At 40.2% G+C, this 23791-nt stretch overlaps 1 protein-coding gene across 7 annotated transcripts in view; it reads right to left on the bottom strand.

The window, feature by feature from the left end:
• The window catches only part of RBMS1 (RNA binding motif single stranded interacting protein 1), a 249968-nt gene that overhangs the window by 112762 nt on the left and 113415 nt on the right, over positions 1-23791 (bottom strand). The gene's annotated exons all lie outside the window — the stretch shown is intronic.

Raw genomic sequence — 23791 nt, forward strand, 5'->3', positions numbered from 1 at the left:
TTCACCTCACATCTTCTAAATAATAACTATACTATTACAAGGACATCACTTAGATTAAGTAACAGTTTGAAAATACACAAAAAGCCGATCCCTTGCAACAAATGTAACCTTGTGCGCCTCATCAGTAATCTCAAATATGTGTGAGATAATATCTGGCTCTGCACCCAGTTTCTGCCATGACCATCCTAGGTCCCCAGCACCCCAATGCACTGGGACCCTCGTTAGTCGTGACATGTAACCGTTTCTTTATGTCCTATACAATGCAGAATCCACTTCTCACTGCCCAGGGGCCTTGAGTCCAAACACCACTTTACCTCCAAATATTCTCTTTTAGAAGGAAAGTAGCAAGAAGGGTTAACAACAGTCAATGTAGAAATGAAGGCTGAACTTGAACTGGGAACATCAGTATTGCTTAATCAAGATAAAACCTGCTTGAGATCATATCCTATCAAATGTCTTTGATTTATGCCCTTAATAAGCAGTGGAACTCATATCCTTTCCTCTCATCCCTGGTTTTTCTCTAGGAGTAATGGATCTGATTTTCTAGATAAAAAACTAAGAATGAGTCCTATCCGTTGCTCTGACAGAAGTGGCACCTCAGACCCCTGAGCCAGGCCACCCAGAGCCCTGTATTTCTTCTCCACAGTCACTCAATACATCTGTTAGTTGCAACCTGAAATTAGCCAGGCATGCCCGATTTCTCATTTTAGTTAATAGAGGTGCTGGGAAGTAACACAGAGTGGCCTCCCTGTCCCAAGCCTTTGATTTATACAAGAACTTGTCGCTGAAGACAAAGCTGGGCAAGACTGAATCTTTCCTTAAATCACCTTTGATCAATGTCCGAGAACCTGTCCTTGACACAAACCACACTGGGCTTCACGGCAGGATCCGGTATGTTTAGTGCAGTTCACAGAGGATGAAATGTGGACACCTGAGCTAAGACTCAGAGGAGTCTGAAAGAAGCTGTGGGCCAGATCCACCCCCACCTCTCGGTGGGATTATACCAACACAAGGCCAATGAACCATCACACATTTTCAAGACGGCATTCCTAGTCGATATCAGTTCCAACCTCTGCTCTGCTCTCTGCTCTGCTCTGGGATGGAAAGTGGAGCGCCGGGTGTGGCCTTTGTATGATTAAAAGAAACATTTTGGGGGGATGATTTATTTGAAGATTATTTGGACATGAAGGTAGTAGGTTTTAATTTATGTATTTATTTTTGGCAAAAGTAGAAGCATGATTTACATCTCAGAATTTACACAGCTGATTTACTATCTCTTTGACAGGCCCCCATATTTATTACAGCAATATTTTCCTTTGGAAAGTAGGCAGGCAGCATATAGAGCTGGTACTCCCTGCTTTCCCTCTGCTCTGCCCTAAGGGGAAAGAAATCTCCCAGTGCTCTGATCCCAGGTGGGAGAAAGGGTTCCTCAATGTACTCTAAGGAGGATGGCTGGCCTCAAGAGAATGCTACAGAGAACAAGTTCAAATTCAAATGTTATCCTAATATCAACTATTTCTCAGAACTAGCCGAAAACACAGAAAAATATCAGAGAGAGAAAAGCATTGAATTATTCTAGGTTGTCAATTTTTTATTTCCTGGTGCAGAAAACTTTTCATCAAAGATTAAGTATTTAAAACTCGTTAAATTAAAAATGTAAGTCCTGATAAAGCCTGGACATATATTCAAAGAAGAAAATTCAAACATAATAAAGTTGATTCCTTCTAAATATTCAGGATGGGTTAAGGGTAATTTCTGAAGTATATATAGTAAAAGCAATAATTACTGTCAAGTATCGCATGTTTAACGTGCCATCCACTGTGCCAACTGCTTTAGGAGCATTACTTAATACAGTGAGGCAGATACATTATTGCTCTCCCATTTTGCAGGCTAGCAACTGAGTCTCAAGAGGGCTTAAGTAGTGTGCCAACATCACACATTTAGTAGGTGGCAGGGCCAGAATTTGAACCCAGGTCTGCTAGACAACAAAGCCAGAACCCTAAAACAATACTCTAAATGGTACCCCAAAACACTGTCCACTATATCCTCAATGCCCTATTCGTAGTCTTTTATTTTACCGTGTCCGTCCTTCCTGTGACCTAGTTACTAAATACAAGTTTCTCCAACATGTGACAATACCATCGGTGGCTATGTTTTCCTAAGAGTCAAAGGCGCCTTTAATGAGCAGTCAGCGTGTGTGTGTGTGTGTGTGTGTGTGTGTGTGTGTGTGTGTTTATAACAAAGTTAGCTTTAAAAAGGCTGGTTTTTACATTTTACCTTACTATCCTTTCCTTAAAAAAATTCTGGAAACAACTTTTCAAAGCTACAGCATATTAAGGCTGAACAAAGTCAATATTTTAGTAAAGATCAACCACCACTGAAGAATCAAACCCTCGTTCCCAGCATGAAATGCACTGACAATTTTTAACTACAGCTTGTAGTTATGCCTCAACAGCACAAACATTAAACATTAGATAAAAACCTTAGAACGGGTCAACTTTTTACCAAACTCTACTTTTATCACTGGTCCTCCTTTTACCATTTTGCCTCTCAAAGCCCTTTGGGACCCTGGAATTTGGAAACACATGCTTCTCTTCCCCTGCCCTTGGATGAGGTTTGTAACTAATTTACATAAAGTTAGCCTAACTTAAGAAACCGGGTGGTTGGAATACCCTACTCAGCCCTGAGCCGTCCCAGTACCAGCAGGCTATCTCAGGGCAGAGTAGTCTATCTCAGCCTTCTGGGGCCTGATTTCACTGCTTCAGGTCATGTAAACAAGCTACCTATCAAAGCTGCCTGTCCAAAGGCAGGGAAAACAAGCTAATTCAGTTTTCAGGATAACATTTATCTGGTCTTAATTTGCATGCCAAAGTTGATAGAAAAACAAAGGCAGTGGTAAATAAATGGGGCGGCTCCATCAGCAGGCCCTCTGTCCTCCAAGTGGGTGTGGGCTCCAGCAGGAAGAGTGCTTGTCAGCAATCTGGGAGGACTTCCTCTGTGGAAAGTACTCAGGGAGGACTTCCTGTGTAGACAGCTCTGACGCCTCCATCCTGCTGGGAAGGCCCACTCGCTCCTCCACTAAAAGACAGGATGATCAACAACAGGGACATGACAGCTACATTCGCAGTAAGTTTTTCCCTCTCCACCACATCACACCGGGCCCCACCCTAGCACCGTCCTAAGTAAGCAGACCCTTCTATATATATGCACATCTAAGTCTTTTACAAAAAAGGCAAAAAATAAACATGTGTGAACTAAAATATATTAGTAACCATGTGCATGGTTGTAGATTTCTATTAGGCAAAGACAATGAAAAATCATGACTTCACATTATAAAGTCTATTGTCTCATTTCCTTCCTATTTCTAATAAGCTCAAGAATAGTGCTCTGACCAATCTTATAGCTGAAGCTGTCCTCTCCCCTCTCCCTCACTTAGTAGATTCCCTAAGAATTCTAATACATTTTGAAGGGAAAGGAAACCTAGGATCTGCCTTTTAATTCCCCTCAAGTTTTCCTTAAGGCTATCATCCTTATAGTTTAGGAAGATTATTATCTCCCTCCTTCCATGCCATCCCCCATACACAGAGAGAGGGAGGAAGGGAGGGAGGGAGGGAGGGAGGGAGGGAAGGAGGAAGGGAGGGAGGGAGGAGGGATGAAAGGGAGGGAGGGAAAGAGAGAGAACCACCCCAAACAGCAGGGAGGTTCAACACATCAACTTTTTCCTTGATACAGAAGCAAAACAATCACTGCGGTTGTTCCTGAGAACAGAGGGACATTATGGAACATTATCATTTACACTAGGCTATCGTACAATATCAAGTCTGGCATGAACTGAGTACTACATAATGATACTGTATATTACTAATTCCATACACTGGTCCTCTCCATAAGCTTTCAAGATGGTAAAGAAATTAAACAATTTAAGGGAATTATCAAACAGGAAGGAGAAAAAAAGCACCCAAATAGGCATATTTCACCAGTTAGGAAATCTAAATGGCTCAAAGGCAGCTAGGAATAGTAGCTGAGAAAGATCAAGTTCCCAGCACATGAAGCTGGGTAAGGACACAAAGATGAGCTATAGGAGGTGAATTAGTGAAAGACGAGAAACAGGTCAGGAAGCAGATGTTCTTCCGGGTAGGTCAAAGTGAAAAGACAGCATCTGTATTACTGAAGAACAAGAGTGCTCCTTCACAAATATGGGCTCTTCCTTTCCTATAATGTCTTGGGGGGAAGGACAAATGAAAAAATATCATTTAATTCTATTTGATGTTAGGATATCAAAGCTTAAAATCACGTGGCCAATTAGTTCATAAAACTGGTTTGCATATCGTCACTGTCCCTTGTTTGGAGACCAACTTTGCAGCCTCTAACACTATGAAACTGAGAAACAGGCTAGTCAGTATTTTTGGTTGGATTACATCTGTCAAAAGAAAGTGGTTCATATTGTTGTGTTAGCTATTCAAATAAAACCTAAAAATAAAAATTCCCAATGGATTTCCCACTTCCTAGTCTCAAAAGCTGATCCTTGCTTGTAAAACTGCAATCTCTACGTGGAAATCTCTTTACCTAAGTCCATGAAGATAACATCATTTTCTTAGGCTTCAGGTAAAAAAAAAAAAAAAAGTAAGACTTACATTAAACAGATAAATATCTGCTGGATACAACATGGCTGACTGAATGGAAACCATATTGTGGAAATGAAAATCAACTTAAACCAAAGGGAAAAGCTCTTAAAAATTAAATTGAACAAGCTCTTTGGCATGGCAGAAGGGTAAGAAGCGCAAGCAGGGGTTGAAAATTCATAGTAGAAAACATATCACAGACACAGCCTGTGATTTCCAAGGTCAAATTCCAGATTCTACCAAGAAACGAGATTCCTTATCCAATATCTTTTAAAGGTCTGGGTCTGTGCTCCAGCATGCAAATCAGCTCAGCTGTTCTGTTCCCTCCAAAGCTCTTCCCCAGAACCCCACTGATTCCCCCAAGCTGTCTAATAAGAACTCTGAGCCAAGGCACACACCAGGGTTCTTGTCCTATCTGTTCCTTCTAGTTTTCATAACAACATTTACAAGAGAAGAGACAGATTAAAAACCAACACGAAACCTCCATAAATGCAGGCAACTAATCTCTAACAAAAGCAGTAGAGGCAGTAAAATAAAACAAAGTCTCTGCAACAAATGGTGCTGTAACAACTGGACCTTCGTATGCAAAAAATGAGTCTAAACACAGACCTGATGCCCTCTGCACCAAAGTAACTCAAAACTGATCATAGATGTAAATGTAAAATGCAAATCTAGGAAACTCCTAGAAGATAATGCAGGAGAAAATCTAGATGACCTTGGGTATGATGATAATGACTTTTCAAATACAAAACCAAAGACACAATCCATGGAAAAAAAAAAAAAACTTGACAAGATGGAGTTCATTAAAATTAAAAATTTTTGCTCTGTCACTCTGGCCAGATCAGATGGCTTTAGTTGGTTAGAGCATCGTCCTGAAGCACAGACATTGCCAGTTCAATCCCCAGTCAGGGCACATACAAGAAGATGCTGATGTTCCTGCCCCTCTTTCTCTCCATTCCTCTCTCGCTAAAGTCAATAAATAAAAAAACCTAAAAAATAAAATAAAAACTTTTGCTCTGTAAAAAACAGTATCAAGAGAATTAGAAGATAAGCCATTGAAAGAAAATATTTATAAAAGTCATCAGTACTCTTATCCAAAATATAAAAAATCTTAAAATTCACCAATAAGAAAATGAATAACCCAATTTAAAAACTGGGCCAAAAATCTTAACAAACACCTCACCAGAGAAGATATACAGATTTCAAATATGCATATGAAAAAATGCTTCATATCATGTCATCAGGAAATAAAAATTTAATAAAAATTAAAACAGCAAGATACCACTACACTAAACTATGGACTACTGTAAGGCCAGGAGCCGCCATCGCCATCGTGGCCATTCACATGCAGGTTCCCATTGGATTCAGGCAGACAGTAAAGAAATGGCAGAGTCAAAGGATGGTGAGCCATTCTGTTTATTGGTGTCTCATCAAGACAGGTAAGCCACAAGAGAAGATAAGGGAAAAGCAGAAAACCTGCTTTTTCCATGAAGGGCAAGGGATCAGGGAGGCCCCTGCAATGGTGATAGCAGGAACCGATAGAGCAAGCTCCCGGTCTGCCCCACTTTATAGTGTAGAAACCAAAATCTTTAATCCAATATACAAACAAAGAAGTCTCTGATACAAAGTCACTTATCTGAGGCATAATGCGATTCCTCATGAGAGTGCACCACCCCACATCATGCAATCAGTCAAGGGTGTGGGGAAAAGCTTAGTCTTAAAATTAAGCCTTAGGCTATAACGACCTGGCCTGCTTACAGCCTGTCCCCCACACCCAATACAAACTATAAGCAAGCAAACATATATATCATATTTACAAACCTATTTGACCAACAACTACCAACACTACCAACTGTAGAGAACACGGAGCAACAGAAACTGCATTCATTGCTGATGAAATGCAAAATGGTGCAGGTACTTTGGAAGACAGTCTGGAAGTTTTTACAACACTAAGCATACTCTTGCCACATGATCCTGCAATCAGGATCATTTCAACTCATCTGGTATTTACCTAAATGAGTTGAAAACTTATGTCCACCCAAAAACTCACACCTGGGTGTTTGCTTCATTCAAAATTGCCCAAACTTGGAAGTAACCAAGATATCCTTCAGGAGATGAATGAATAAATAAACTATGGCGTATCCCGACACAAAAATATTATTCAATGCTTAAAAAAAAACCCCATCAAGCCATAAAAAGACATAGAGGAACCTTAAATGCATATTATTAAGTGAAAGAAACCAATCTGAAAAAAGCTATACTGTGTAATTCCAATTACATGACAGCCTGGCAAAAGTACAAGAATGGAGCCAGTAAAACATTCAATGTTTTCCAGGGATGGGGCAAAGGGAGGGATCAAGAGCTGGAGCACAGAGGAACTTAGGGCAGTGAAAACACTCCGTATAATGTTAGAATGGTAGAGAGTCATTAAACATTTCTCCAAACCCACAGAATATAAAATACCCAGAGTGAATCCTAAGGAAACTACGAGACTTTGGTGATAATGTGCCAGTCCAGAGTCGTCCTGGGTAAAGAGTGTGCCATGCTGATGAGTGCTGTCCATCCTGGAGGAGGCCGTGTATGTGCGGGGGCAGGGGACAGATACAGGGGAAATCTCTGTACCTTCCCCTCAATTTTGTGGTAAACCTGTAACTGCTTTAAAAATAAATAAGGTCTTATTTAAAGGGAAAAAAATAAACAAACCCAACATGTAAACACCAGATTAAAGGAGTTAAAATCTAAGTCATTCAACAGAAAACTGGAGGGCCAACAAAGAATGTGAGATTAGGCAGTGGGTTCAAAACTTCCTTACCAGAAAACACATTCATTAGGAAGGAAAAGCTTTTAACAGTGGGCTCCTGGGCTTATTTACCCTTAATTGCATCACATATAATAGTGTGGTATGGTAGTTTCTAAAAATAGTAAGAGTTCAATCAAGGGAAGATCAGGGAATAAAGAGCCTGAGACAGAAAAATTGCAGAAGGCTCCACAGAGGGGTAGACCCACCCACCGCCACGTGACCTGAATATTAATGAGAAGCCGTCAGGAGTAAGAGGAATGGCAGTCCTGAAAGAGGTGGGTGGTGAGGAGAGGAGACAGCCGAGATGCGGACAGGAAGGGTCATTCTTCACAAAAGGCAGTGGAAAAACACAATCTTGGGTGGTTCAGAAGATATGCTAGGATGGATCTGAGGGATGGGGGGCACCGGGGAAGTAGCAGGAGAACCCAGAAATCAAAGACAGCATATAGATGGATAGGATGTCGTCGGTATCACCTCTCAGAGTCTCCAAAGAGGAAAAGAGAATTTCAAGATGATAAATAAAGAGGACAGCTGGTGGGGAACATAAAACTAGGGAAATTCTCTTCCCTCCTCGCTATAAAAAGGTACATAGAAAAGAAAAATTATTGGATGGAAAAAAATCTGAGTATCTGGATTAAAACCCTGCCTTGGCCAGTGACTCGAATGTCATCTCAGTCTCCCACCTGAAAAAGAGCAGGTCAGACAGGGTGATTTCTAAGCTCCCTTCCAACTCTCACATTCTAACACTGGAATAAAGCCTACCTGCCATCTCCAGCTGAGGCAAAGCAAGGCAGAAGGCAGCCAGGCCCTGTGGATAAGATCTTATCTGCTGGCCAAACAGCCAGAGACATAAGCAAGAGGCTAACCAGCAGGCCCAGCAGGCAGACTTGCACCGTTCATGGTGCAGCTGGAAGACTGGCGGGAGTCATCACACTGCCATCCCGTCTCCCTGGACCACTCAGGCCAAGCACCGATTCCCTATTTAGTAACAGATGATCAGGAGAAAATAGTTTAAATACATACACTATACCAAATTCACAACTAAAGCTTAAAGGAACAAAAAAAAATTTATTAACATTCAGAGTTCCTAAACAACAGTGTTCTTAAGATCAAAATATTATAACTGAAATTACTTAGTAACTTAGATCTATCAAGACTATATGTTGGTTAACAGCCTGGCATCACTTTGTTTCAATGTGTAATCAGTATAAAAAGTTGCATTTCACATTCAGTTTAATCTCTTACATATAAAAGGACCATTTAATAGTTCCAAAACTGCCTTAAAAGAAAGCTCAAAACAATAAGCCAATTACATCAGCTATTAGAACACAGTAAACATAGAATCCTGCCCAACTACAGGTGCTAAATTACTCTTCTGGGTTCTGAACCCAGGTGTGTGGAGAGGGTTTTCCCCCTCCTTCTGAGCCCCAAATGAAGGATTTTCAGATGCATGGCAGTTTTCTCCCTGAACAAGAGCCTTGTGGGGGGACAGGAACAAATTCTTCTTTTCCTTTTTGCTCAAAATGAACTGAAAAAAGAAAACTTCCTAAGGGAAGTGCAGGATTGCCTTTATCAGGACAGTTCAGAACACCTCTGCAAAGCTCTTGAATTTCCTGCCTCACCCCAACAGAGTTAGACGACCCGCATCGCCGACTTCCTTCCAGCTGTTTTTTAAAATCCACGCACAGTAAGTACAGTTCGTATCTTCTCCTAGTACTTCTTGTAAGTAAAAAAACTATTGCTGAGACTGCAAAAGCTTCGGTGAAAATAATCTATTTTTAAATATCCTTTCTTCACATTAAGCAACACATTGAAAGTATTGTAAATTGATTAAACTTTAAAGTTAGAAAAAATTATGAGTCACCTTATCCAAAAAATAAAACTCCAAAAGAATCTATTCAAGTTAATTTTTATTTTTACATGCAAAAGAAGATGTGAATGAGCTTATAGTATTATGGGTCACAAATTAGCCCCTAGAGAATTATCTGTACTTTCAGGGAGCTGAATGAGTATTTGAAATCTCACAATAACTTAAAAAATATTATCTAAGTGCTGTGAATTGTATACATCAAACCAAAACATCATTGATAGGAAAAAGTTTTAAGCTACTATAAAAAATTAACAAGTATATGCAATTCTCCTGATAAAATCCAGCAGCTTACATCTGATACAATATGGGTAATCAGTATAGAAGAGCTCTTTATTTTGTATGCCTGTCTCCATGTAAATGTCTGTGTGCGTGGCTGTGTGCTAGTAAGTAGAAGGGAGTAAGTAGATGGTTGTCTCTGACACACTAAAAGACTGGCTATAAAACAAACAAAAACCAAAAAACTTTCTTTGCCTGAAATCCACCTAAAAATGAACTCTGCCTGAGATCTCCACCCTGTACGCATACATACAGGCACAAACAAAACTGAAACAATAATTTTGTGAGTTAATTTCCTTTACCATATATATAATGTATCCTAATATGATCTTTTCTTAACTATTTCATTAAAAAGCAAATGCTGACAACCTACTACATTGATCTGCGATCCCACTAATATTGTCACTTGTAGGTTAAAAACAAGTGTTCTGCTGCCTTTCTCAAACTTTGATGAGCATAGAAACCAGGTGCATTGTAAAAATGCAGATTTTGACTCAGCATGTAAATTGGCCAAGATGCTGCAGTTCTAGCAAGCTTTAAGGTGATGTCCATGCACAAAGCAGGATGCAAGGCAGTAAGTATCCCTGGTGTGTGAGGATGGGTTCTAGAAACATCCCTTTCCAGCTTTAAAAAGGAGCAAGCTGCATCTATTTACCAAAACGAGATAAAAATCTTTGTTCATCTGATTTCCAATCAAGTATCTGCTCAGAATCTCAAAATGTTAGAGCTGAGAGAGACATCAGAGATCATACAATCTAATAATTCTCAACTGGAAGTATAACAGAATCTTAAGAGGTGGGTCCAAAGAGTGGAGGTAGGGGCAGTATTTTTATTTTTATCAGAGCGCCTGGCTTTTAGACAAATATTTTATTTCATTTTTTAAAAATGAGTTTATTGGGATGATGTTGGTTAACAAAATTATACAGGTTTCAGGTGCACAATTCTACTACACATCTTCTATACACTGTATTGTGTGTTCACCCTCAACCCCCTAGGGCTTGGCTTTTAAAATGTTGAGAAACACTGATCTTATTATCCAACCCCTCACTTTTGAGGAAACCTGAGGCTCACGGAAGTCAAAGCATGTATGTATGTCCAAAACCATACAGATAATTTAAGGCAGAACCAGGTCTCCATTCCATTCCCCATTGTCAAAAAGCACCAGCCCTTTTTGCCACAAAAATTGTAGCATGGATGATGGTATATGCCAAGTTTTCTTTCTTTTTCTTTTTCTTTTTTTAGGTGATAGGAGAGGAGATGGTGAGGCAGACTTCCTCATGTGCCCTGACTGGGATCCACCTGGCAACTCCATCTGGGACCGATGCTTGAGTACCAATCTATTTTTAGCACCTTAGGCTGATAGGCTCCAATGGAGCTATCCTCAGCGCCTGGGGCCACACTCAAACCAAGCATGCCACTGGCTGAGGGAGGGAAAGAAGGAGAGAAGGGGTAGAGGAGACAGTAGGGGGAGAAGCTGATGGTTGCTTCTCCTGTGTGCCCTGACCAGAAATCAAACCCAGGACATCCATACGCTGGAGTGATGCTCTATCCATTGAGCAACCAGCCAGGGCCCAAGTTTTCTTAATGAATCTTAAAAAGGAAACTTATATGCTAGTCCTGTTAAGGTATCATTGAAAAAGTATAAATATGTACAGCCTTTTTTACACCTCATATTCCAACTACCTCGCATGTCTAGATGACTTACCTGGACGTCCATGTCTATTATTCTATGCGAGACATCTAGTTTCTTGCTTACAAAAAAGGGGGGAAGGGACTTAGACCATCTATTAAATTCATACTTCCTAAAAAATCCTTGTGAATGCTACCATTTCTATTTTTGTATTTATACTAAAATTTTGTGAATAGCACACATAATCATTATCTGTACCACTGACAAAAAAGATACAAGAAAAATCAAACAGATTAATTATAGTACTTTGTAGACTTTCTGTCAGGAATGTACATTCAGGGTCAACTGACAATTTAATGGGATTAGGTTAGAAACTTTTGTAGAATCACAAGAACTGTCCACCCACCATCTTCAACCTTGTTTCCTTATCCCCCCCCAAAAAAATAAAAATAAATTAAGACTTTTCCTTTCATGTATTCCAGTGTTGTCTATTACCCTGAAACATCACAATGACCATATCCTCCGATGAATTCAGAAGTCAAAAACGGTATGTTGAATCCTGGCTCCCAGCACCTGGCCAATACATTTGGAGACCTGCTTCTTTTTTGACCTGATAAGTACTTCTCCACTTTTACAAGGGCAAGTTTTGTGACATGTCAGATTTCTCTTGATTGTAGTGATACTACATAGACTATCTCCAGCTGCTAGTAGTCCAGAGACTTGCCAGCTTCCTCTCTTTCAGGGAGTAGCCTGTGCTTGCACCACTGTCTAGTCCAGGCGTGGCCAACAGTTTTTGCCCCCGATCCAGATTAGAAAGAAAACTTTTTTCACGGGCTGGATGAAATATTAAAATTAAAAAATGTTAAATAAAAAAAGATTTGTTTAAGTAAACAAAATTTTATTATGTAATTTGTTTACAAATAAATGTGAGCGAAAAAAATAATACGCAATATTATTTTAATAAAAGTATTTTAATAAAAATGTAATTACATACCGTATAAATATTCTAATTGTATCACAATCAATTGAAATAATAATTAATAGAATGAGCTTGAAGGGGTTATACCGCATATATAAAACAATTATTTCATTTTACAAACAGCCTGGACACGTTTTCAGTTATCAACTACAGCTATTGTCTATGCTACAATGCCACTTGATTCATCAAACTTGACCACAAAAATAATGAATTGTTTGACCTTGGTTGCGCACTGGCAAACTCTGCCTAAGAGAATGTGGGTTTCACATCGCCGCTAAACGTCAAACAGTTCACATTGAGTACAGACGAGTACAAAGGTTGTAAATCTTTATAATGGAATTTAAAAAAATAAATAAAGAAGTATCACGAGTCCATTTGACCAATTATGGGAAGTTAACCCTAGATTAGTCACACGCGGAATTCTTTTCCGCGTATCACTATCTTCTTAAATATCTCGATTTCCAATAATCAAAGATGATTCCGCTTCTGAGTAGCTGAGATTTTAAAGTAGCAGAGAATATTAAAAATTTAATCGTGGGTCACATAAACTCGTGACGTGGGCTGCATTCAGCCCGCGGGCTGTATGTTGGCCATGCCTGGCTAGTCATTTCCGGTGTGACGCTATCATCCTTGGACTACCTAGGGCCCTGGAAGCTGCCCAACCCAAATGCTGGCAAGGTTCACTCTTCTCTTCATCTTTTCTGAAAGATAAACTCAAGTGGGACTTCATTCTGCGGTAAACAGACTCTGGGAACCGGTTTCAATATTTACGTAAACCAGACGCTGCTTTTTTTCTTTTAGTTTTCAAATTATTTCACAATACTCTTGGTTCAGAGTAGGAAGCTGCTTAAAATGAAAAGTGAAGCTTTTTATCTCCCTGAATACATCTTTATATTTCTTTTGCTAAAGTTTCACGAAGCATTAGTTTCATCACGTATACCAAAATGAGCTAAATGCATATAGTGCAGGTAGGCTACTAAAAATTTCAGAGGAAGCTTCTCTTCCCATGGATCTAGGACAATATAAATAAAGTCCTGCCCCCTAGAGCAGAGACCCAGAACCTCTGTGTGTTTCGTAGGAGTCCGGTGTGGGGATCACAAACCCATTAGCACAGGGGTCGGGAACCTTTTTGGCTGAGAGAGCCACATATTTTAAAATGTAATTCCATGAGAGCCATACAACAACCCGTATACCTTACGCATTATCCAATAAAAATCTGGTGTTGTCCCAGAGGACAGCTGTGATTGGCTCTATCCACCCGCAACCATGAACATGAGCGGTAGGAAATGAATGGATTGTAACACATGAGAATGTTTTATATTTTTAACGTTATTATTATTTTTATTAAAGATTTGTCTGTAAGCCAGATGCAGCCATCAAAAGAGCCACATCTGGCTCGCGAGCCATAGGTTCCCAACCCCTGCTATAGCAACAGAGCAGTGACCACACTTCAGTTTTCCCTACCCCTTTTTCTTCTCACTTTATTTAGTTTCATTATAGTATCAAGTAAAATATCTTTTAGCTTTGCTGCACATAATAAAAATATGCGATCTTTCACTCTCAATCCCGGATTAAGCTAATTTACTACATGACAAGAACCCAAACTGGGTTTCCTAAATCTCTGCCCTTCTAAATGCACAAAACAAGAAAACAATACCATCCTTTCCCATCCCACACAAACAGGTTTACGAAGAAAACTGTGCCTAAATAAGAACTGGCTATACTCCTGGCCGAATAGCTCAGTTGGTCTGAGCATCATCCCGAAGTGCAGAGGCTGCCAGTTCGATTCCCCGTCAGGGCACATACAGGAACAAATCAATGTTTCTGTCTTGCTAAAATCAATAGTTAAAAAAATTAAGCCTGACTAGGCGGTGGCGCAGTGGATAGAGAGTCGACCCTGAGGTCGCCAGCTTGAGCATGGGATTATGGATATGACATCATGGTCACTGGCTTGAGCACAAGGGTCATTGGCTTGAAGCCCAAGGTCGTTAACTTGAGCAAGGGGTCACTGGCTTGGCTGGCGCTCCCACGTCAAGGTACATATAAGAAAGCAACCAATGAACAACTAAGGTGCCACAACTATGAGTTAATGCTTCTAACCTCTCTCCCTTCCTGTCTGTCTCCTCCACCTTACAGGTGCGCTAAAAATAAATACATAAATAAATAAAATCATTTTTTAAAGATTTGCTTTGGGAGACTCCACTCTCAATGACCAGTGATCTGGGGCCAGCTCTCTGACCCCAACTCCCCAATGCAAAGCAGCTAGTAAGCATTTCCAGCACAGAAAAGGGAACAGGCCAGAGTCCAAACAGTGCTGTGGGACCCCAGCCCAGACAATGCAGACAGGAGCCAAGATCTAGGTGTGGCCTGTAGCCACAACAGCGTCACTGAATTAAGTGAACACACAGCAGGAGAACCGAAACTTCAGAGCCCCCAACATTATCAATTCATTCTGCTAAGAAAGAAGAAATGCAGGATGGGAATACAACCTGCTTTTGAATTTCTATTTCTCCATACAGAAATCACACATCCTAAAATTCAAGTCTTTCGATACTTCCTTTACATTTTGTATTACCTTTAAACACAAAACGGAACTCTTTATCCAATTAAAAAATCAGAACATAGAACAAAGAAGTGAACAAAAAAGAATGGTGGATTAAAGGAATAACAACAAAAAAATATCAGGACCCGGCACTTTAACTTCTATATAGTATGGAAAAAAAAATTAGGAATGAAAGGACAAGCTGGGCCAGGAAGCTGGAGAAGTGGGTCCACACATTATGGCAGAAAGGACACCAGCTGCTGCTCCGCTCTGCTCTGCAACACAGTAGTTGCTCCAGTTACATAAGAATTGTTCAGATGAAAATATTACCCTACTTTTAGAACTTCCATCACCAAGTAAATTAAGAGAAGATACAAATCTCAAGGATAGTTCAATCCTGCTTGGATACATTTTTAAAAGGTCATATATTAATTGCAAATATTGGAGCCAGTTTATCCATAAATCTTGAATAGGTTATCTTACTCTGCTGTCCCCAGAAATAAATACGGAAACATTACCTGCATTACAGACTCTAACTTCATCTTCGTTTTTTCTTATCACAAAATCCAACTTTACCATGCAATAACAGCTAATGTGCAAATCCTTGCTAGCTGTTATCCTCCGAGAAATAGATAAAATGTGAAGAACAGTATTTTTCTTTCTGTCTCTATAATATCTATATATATAAAATTTTAAAATACGTATTTTTTTCTCTGTAAGTGTATTTTTTCTCTTGCTAGTGACTTTATCTTTTCTCTTACTATCAAAGTAATTAAAGCAGTCTTTTAAAATACATAAGTAAAAAGCAAAAGGAGGCTCTGGCTGGGTACCTCAGTTAGAGCATTATCCTGTTATGCCAAAGTTGTGGGCTCAATCCCTGGTCAAGGCGCATGCAAAAATCAACCAATAAATGCATAAAGAAGTGGAAGAACAAACAGATATTTCTCTCTCTCTCTCTCTCTCTCCCCCCCCCCCTTCCTTTCTCTCTAAAACCAATCAATCAATAAAAAATAGCCCTGGCCAGATAGCCCATTTGGTTAGAGAACTATCCCAAAGCGCAGAGGTTGCTGTTTTGATCCCCAGTCACATACAGGAGCAGCTCAATGTTACTGTCTTTTTTTCTCTTTCCCTTTCTCTCTCACTAATATCAATAAGCAAAAATTAAAAAAAAAAAGTTCTTAATAAATAAAAAATTTAAAAAGGGGAAAAACATTTTAAAACCACAATGTACTGAACCCACTATTTTTCTAGAGAACTGAGTGTCATCCATAGCTTTAATCACTAACACAGTTCAGCATTGACTGTTTCTGAAGTAAGCTATGTACTTTGTATGTATTCTTTCATTTAATCACAACAAGGCAGCTACGACTATCACCACTATACAGATAGGAAAACAGAAGTGAAGACAATTTCTTCAGGCAGGCTGGTTGTAAAATAAGTTCTTTCTGACAACCTCTTTTAGAGGCTAGGTAGAAGAGAAAATGGGAGTGAGGGATATGCCATTAACTTTCATTGTATTGGGGGGGCCTTATTTGATACACAATTGTTCTTTTAATTTTATTTAGAAAATTAACAGGGTGACATTAATCAATAAGAGTACATAGGTTTCAAGTAAACATTTCTATAGCATTTGAACTGTTGATTATGTTGTATACCCAACACCCAAAGTCAAATCATTTTCTGTCACCATATATTTGTCCCTTTTTATACCCTTACCCCCACCCCCGCCCTCCATATCCCCCTCCCCCCATAACCACTGCACTTTATCTGTGTCCATGAGTCCCATTTTTATATCCTGCCTATGTGTGAAATCATCCAATTCTAGATTTTTCTGATTTACCGTATTTTTTGCTCCATAAGACGCAACTGACCATAAGACACACCTTAGGGTTTTAAGGAGGAAAATAAGAAAAAAATATTCCGAACCAAATGGTATGTTAAAATATTTAATAAAATACCATATTTTTTGCTCCATAAGACACACAGGCATTTTCCCCTCCACTTTTGGGGGAAAAAAAGTACGTCATATGGAGCAAAAAATATGGTATTTCACTCAGTATAATGTTCTCAAGGTCCAGCCATGTTGTCATAAATGTCACTATGTCATCATTTCTTATGGCTGAGTAGCATTATTTATATATATATATTGTGTGTGTGTGTGTGTGTGTGTGTGTGTGTGTGTGTGTGTATGTATTACATCTTCTTTATCCAATCCTCTATTGAGGGACACTTTGGTTGTTTCCCTGTCTTGGCCACTGTGAATAATGCTGCAATGAACATGGAGGTGCACATGTCTTTACGTACGTACCAATGTTTTCTAGTTTTGGGGGTAGATATCCAGTAGAGGGATTGCTGGGTTATGTGGTAGTTTCATTCTTAATATTTTGAGGAACCATCATATTTTCTTCCATACATAATGGTTGTACTAATTTGCATTCCCATCAGCAATGAATGAGAGTTTATTTTTCTCCACAGCCTCTTCAACCAACACTTCTTGTTACCTGACTTGTTGATAATAGTCAATCTAACAGGTGTGAGGTGGTATCTCATTGTTGTTTTGATTTGCATTTCTCTAATAGCTAGTGAAGATGAGCATCTTTTCATATATCTATTGGCCATTTGTATTTCTTCTTGGGAGAAATGTCTGTTCCGGTCCTCTTCTCATTTTTTAATTGGATCGTCTGCTTGTTTGTTGCTGAGTTTTGTGAATTCTTTATATACATATTTTGGATATTAACCCCTTATCGGAGCTGTTGTTTGCAAATATCATCTCCCATTTAATTGGCTGCCTATTTGTTTTGTTGTCAATTTCTTTTGCTGTGAAGAAGCTTTTTAATTTGATATAGACCCATTTATTTATTTTTGCCTTTACTTCTCTTGCCTTTGGGGTCAAATTCATCAATTGTTCTCTATGAACAAGGTCCATGAGTTTAGTACCCACGTTTTCTTCTATGTATTTTATAGTTTCAGATCTTATATTTAGGTCTTTGATCCATTTTGAATTAATTTTTGTGCAGGGGGACAGACTGTAGTCAAGTTTCAATCTTTTGCATGCCGCTTTCCAGTTTTCCCAGCACCATTTATTTTTTTATTTTTAACTTTTTTTACAGAGAGAAGGATAGACAGGGACAGACAGACAGGAATGGAGAGATGAGAAGCATCAATCATTAGTTTTTCGTTACACACTGCAACACCTTAATTGTTCATTGATTGCTTTCTCATACGTGCCTTGACTGTGGGCCTTCAGCAGGCCAAGTAATCCCTTGCTTGAGCCAGCAAGCTTGGGCTCAAGCTGATGAGCTTTTTTTTTTTTTTTGCTTAAACCAGATGAGCCCTCACTCAAGCTGGCGACCTTGGGGTCTCGAACCTGGGTTTTCCGCATCCCAGTCTCATGCTCTATCCCCTGCACCACTGCCCAGTTAGGCCCCAGCACCATTTATTGAAGAGGCTTTCTTTTCTCCATTGTGTGTTTCTGGCTCCTTTGTTGAAGATGGTTTGTCCATATATATGTTGTTTTATCTCTGGGCTCTTGATTCTGTCCCACTGGTCTATATGTTTGTTTTTCTGCCAATACCATGCTGTTTTGATTATCGTAGCTCTATGGTATAATTTGAAGTCAGGTAGTGTGACACCTCTGGTTTATTCCTTTTCCTCAGGATTGCTCTGCCTATTCATGGTTCTTTATGGTTCCATAAAAATCTAGTAATTTTTTTGTTTTATTTCTTTAAAAAATGACATTGGGATTTTGATGGGGATTGTATTAAATTTGTATATTGCTTTGGATAATATGGCCATTTTAACTATGTTAATCAATTTTTCTAATCCATGAACATGGAATATTTTTCCATTGCATTGTGTCTTTTTCAATTTCTTTCTATAATGTTTTGTAGTTTTCAGTAGAATTATTCTAATTACAGCTTTTATAAAAACTAAAAACTTTGCCATGAACAATTTACCTATAGCATAGTTACAAAAGCCTTCCTAACACCCAGCAATAAAACATAACCAGAAGGTTTGGCTCCAGACCCTGGTTGCAAAACAGTGAAACTCAGTGGCTGCCCTTCCTTACTCCAACAGTGCTATGAAGGGGTATTGCTAGAGGAGAACAGTAAGGCCATTTGCTGCTCTCCTTTAGATCTTCCCAATATATAATACTGTAATCTCAATAACACTCTAGCACTTTATCATATATTTCCACACGTGAATTAGAAACCAAGTCTCCCCCACAAGCCTATAAACCCCTGGAGGACACCTGATCACATCCTGCCTAAGAGTTGCAACCTATAGATTATAATACACCTATATATTCTTTCTTTTCTCTGGAAGTCTCTCGCCAGGGACTTGATTGTTTTCTATCAGTGTAATCAAGGCAGTCTTCTAAAATACCTGAATAAGTAAAAAGCAAAGGGAGGTCCTGGTTGGGTAGTTCTGGCCCAATAGCTGTATGGCTTGGGGAGAGCACAAACATAGACTGCCATTTGTTCGAAATCATGTGACTGGTGCAGTGTTAAATGCTGTGTGCTGAGCAGCTCCGGGACCTAAGAGGGTGAGAGAAGTTAGCGAGAGCTAGATGGTGACAGAGCCTAAGTATTTTAGGAGTTTGACATTTCGGGAGAAATGCATCAATCGTCCCGTTTTCCTAGCTGAAGCAAGATCTCTTTCACTGAAAATCTACTATATCTCCTCTCCAGACTGAAGCATTTCTGGAACAATTTCCCAACTCTCCAACAGGTGGACTTTTAAAATTCCTAGCTTAAAATTTAAAACATCAGGGGCACTAGACAAATTACAATTGCTAGTTGTGAGTTCTAGTTCAGAGAAATGTATGAGTCCTAATTATCTTAATTTTACTATGTTTGGATACATGAGCTATGTGGGTGTCTGTCTTTTCCAACCTGGGCCGGTTCACCCCTCCTTAGGCAACCTGGTGGTTCCCACTCCCAGGAGGTCACCACATTGATGCTGAACTTAGTGTGGACACAGCGCACTACAGCCCAGAACTCCTGGGCTCAAGAGATCCTCCTGCCTCAGCCTCCCGTGTAGCTGGGACTACAGGCCTGCGCCACCAGGCCCGGCTGTCTGTCTTTTCAAAACAGATTAATCAAAATTACCATAAACCTTCAAAAAGTTGTAATCACTTTGGGATCCTCTTGCCTTTGGTAATGGCCACATCTGGTCAGACAGCTGTTATTCACTGTTTCCAGGATGCACTTTATTAAACTCTTAACTGAAAAATGACACCTTCACTCCAATCCTTTCAATTGATTTTAACCTTAGAGAAGTGTAAAACAGAGGGTTATTTAGGACTAACTTCTTAATGGAGTCATCTGAGTGGTTTGATAAAATTCTTTCAGTTGAATCACAAGCCCTCCCACTTCCCACTCCAGCATGGCATAAAAAAAAAATAAAAAAAAAAAGCTACTCCTTGAAATGCACTTCATCTCTTTCAAAAGTTAAATGAAATGCAAGTGTAGCCATCCTAATACAATATAAATGTGATTCGTTCCTGTCAGAAAATTTTAAACTTGTAGTGTGTGCAATACAACAACATTACTTACATGCACCAAACTATACCAAAGTTAAAATCTAAATGGAGATAAAGTGGAAAATGGCTGTATTCATTCCCTGGGGAGACCACACCTAATCACTGCAAACTGAGCGGCTTATAACAACAGGCATCCATCTCTGAGTTCCGGAGGCCAGACTCTGAAACCAAGGTGTCAGCAGGACCATGCCCCCTCTGAAAGCTTTAGGGGGAATCCTTCTTTGCCCCCTCTAGTTTCTGATGGCTCCTGCCATTTGTTGTCTTATGGTGGCATAAATCCAACCTCTGCCTTATCTCCACATGGCCATCTCTCTCTGCTTCCTGTGTCCTCCTATCTTTTTATTAGAGCACCAGTCACTGAATTCAAGGCCCACCCTAAATCCACTTTAATTTAATCTCAAGACTCTTAACTAATTACATCTGAAAGATCTTATTTCCAAATTAAGTCTGAAGTACTAATTAGATATTAATTTTTGGCAGACACTATGCAAACCTCTACAATGGCTTTCTCTAAAGACTGATCTCCTTATCTTACTTTTAAAAATTTGAGCCATGTAATCAAAATATGTATAGGAAATTACTGTACTTAAGTACCCATTAAGTTACAATACCCATTAATTCTTTAACCATAATTAGATTCCAGAAGAAACTTATGGGGTACCTTGTCCAGCCTCACACACAAAGATTGTTCTCGATGGCACAGAGATTGGGGGTGAGATCAGGAATTATTACAACACAGCAGATGCCCCGATTTATTTCTAAAACAGTTCTAATTGCTACAACATATAACAAGTCTAGTCTCCTCTTCTTTTCATCCAAATTTAAATCTTTAATGATAACTATTACTCCCCACCCACCAAGCGGTATTCCTTTAAACTGTCAAACAAATGTCGATATCCAAACCATTTCTTTCGCTCAGACAACTTCTAAGGGTACAGTACAGCAAGCAGGGTTGAAGGGATAGATTCTGAAATTACAGTGGCCCAGTTAGATAGCACCACTGACAATCCCTCATCATGACATCGACCAAATTATTTAACATCTCGGAGTTTCATCTCTTCATCTGTCAAGCGAGGATGTACCCTCTATTCCAGCTCACAGAGTTGCTGGGAAGATTGCAGAGGCTAATTACCATTAAGTCCTCCAACACCAAGCTTCTACGTGGCACTCAGTAAATGGTTATCTTTCTCAACGTCCCTCTCTAAACTGGGTATCCAGATGGCCACGAGGGCCGTGCCCAGTACAGGCACTACCAGCGCTAGTCTTCACACTGACTTACACAGGTAACTCCCTCCTCCTCCTCGGAGATTCTCTGCATAGCCACAATTCAAGGGGGGAAAAAATGGAGCAGAATGAAAAAGACCCTGTGGGTTCAAAAATGAAAGATGCGGCACAAAGCAGATGAGACTGGTAGAGCAGAGTCGCCAGGAAAGGCTCCCTAGAAAGGCTGGTCAGATCAGCCTTTCATATTCCCTGGACTTTTTCACTCGGGTTAGGGTCCCTCTTTAAAAATCCCCAAACTTCCAGGATATGATGTGATAAAACAGTCATCATCTGAACAGTCAAGATGAGTGGTCGTCAGCCAGGGAATTTAAAGATGTAACCACGTTCCCTTCCAGGTGCCTGACTTCTGTCATTCTCAACCTTCAGAGAGGAGGGAGCGTGTAAAAGGCCACTCAATTTACATTTCTCACTATGATTATTAGAAGAAACGTGTTTCCTCCTCTACCTCCTGTACCCTGTGACAGCCCTTTGCTCACAAGAGACTCAGACCCAAAGCTGGCACTATCGGTTCTAACATTCCCTTAGACGGTCTGATCTTCGGGGCTAACCTGCCTACCTGACTGCTGCCAACAGCACTGCAATTAGCAAACCTAGGAGCCAACTTCATCAGATACAATGTTTCTATGAAAAAAAATGTGTTCTGATTTTTAAAATTTCAAGTTAGAGATGAGATTTTGGATTAGCACTTTCAGTATTTACGCAGCAGGGCAATTTTGTAATTTTATTAAAGGTAGGTAAAATTATACACTCATGATCTAGGCAGCCAAACCACTTTGTTGTCTGATACCCATTTACGGCCAAAGCAACCATACATGTCATTTTCATATCCAGTTAGAATTTCCTCAGCAGTTTTCATGAAACCGCAAGATTTTATAATCACTTATTTTTACTAACACTTCTTTTGTTAAAACTGGGGCCTCCCTTCCGTTGTGCTGTCCTTCCATCTGGATTGCCATTCCACCTGGCTGGATGTCATCTGAGGAACTGAGAAGCATGTTTCTGTATGTGATGTACAAGCTGCCATTTTCAACAAATCTAATCACAAGACATTCACTGTGTGGTTTATCAAATCCTAAGACTAACCCACCTCTCAACTTCCTGGCTGTTCTTCCCTTCTGGCTATTCAATAGACCTACATATGGTTGTCAATATAGAAGTTAAATAGTTCAAAATTCTGTCATTAGCTGCAATAAATGGGGTTAGGGAGGCAGCAATGATGGTGGAAAGGCTGAGGTAGGTAAGAGATTATATGACAAAGCCCTGGCGGTCTGGCTCAGTGGCAGAGCGTCCACTTGGCATGTGGAAGTCCCGAGTTCGATTCCCAGCCAGAGCACACAGTAGAAGCACCCATTTTGCTTCTCCATCCCTCCCCCTCTTCTTTCTCTCTGTCTCTCTCTTCCCTTCCTGCAGCAAAGGCTCCATTGGAGCAAAGTTGGCCTGGGCACTGAGGATGGCTCCATGGCCTCTGACTCTGGTGCTAGAATGGCTCCAGCTGCAACAGAGCAGCACTCCAGATGGGCAGAGCTATCACTGCCTGGTGGGCATGCCGGGTGGATCCCAATTGGGCGCATGCGGGAGTCTGTCTCTCTGCCTCCTCACTTCTCACTTCTGAAAAATACTAAAAGAAAAAAAAAAAGAGAGAGAGAGAGAGAGAGAGAGATTACATGACAGCAACTATTCTTTTTACTCTAATGATTCTGTTTGCACTATTCCCTTAGGAGGGATGAGTAAGAACTGGGTAAATCTCTAAATTGTAGCAAGAGCTTTTAATTACTAACTCCTGTTTCCTAAAACGAACACTATGGCAAGTCGTGTGTGGATCACGGCTAAGCAAGTAGAGGAAGTGCACTTGAACGTGCAAGGAGCTGGGTGCCACTGTCCGATGAGACAGTCCTTCGCTTGCCTCTGACCACACAGCCGTCCAGCTGGTCCGGGTCTCCGCAATGGCGTGAGTCCTGGCAACTTCCCTATCTCTGCCGCCAGTGGCAGTCTTGCCCACTCTGTGTGTACAGCAGAGACGGCAAAGAAAAGGTCAATGAAACAAAGAAAATGCAAACCCACACTACCACACAGACTGGGGCCTGAGATGCTCAGGAATCTCTCTTCCCTGCTCTGTCCTCCAACAAGACACACAGAACAAGCCCTGGACCCAACTCCTGCTCACCCCCGGCGCGCGCATGCACACGCACAAACACACACACACACACACACACACACACACACACACACACACACACACACAC

This window comes from Saccopteryx leptura, chromosome 7, assembly GCF_036850995.1.
Source record: "Saccopteryx leptura isolate mSacLep1 chromosome 7, mSacLep1_pri_phased_curated, whole genome shotgun sequence".
In the NCBI taxonomy this organism is placed as follows: domain Eukaryota; kingdom Metazoa; phylum Chordata; class Mammalia; order Chiroptera; family Emballonuridae; genus Saccopteryx; species Saccopteryx leptura.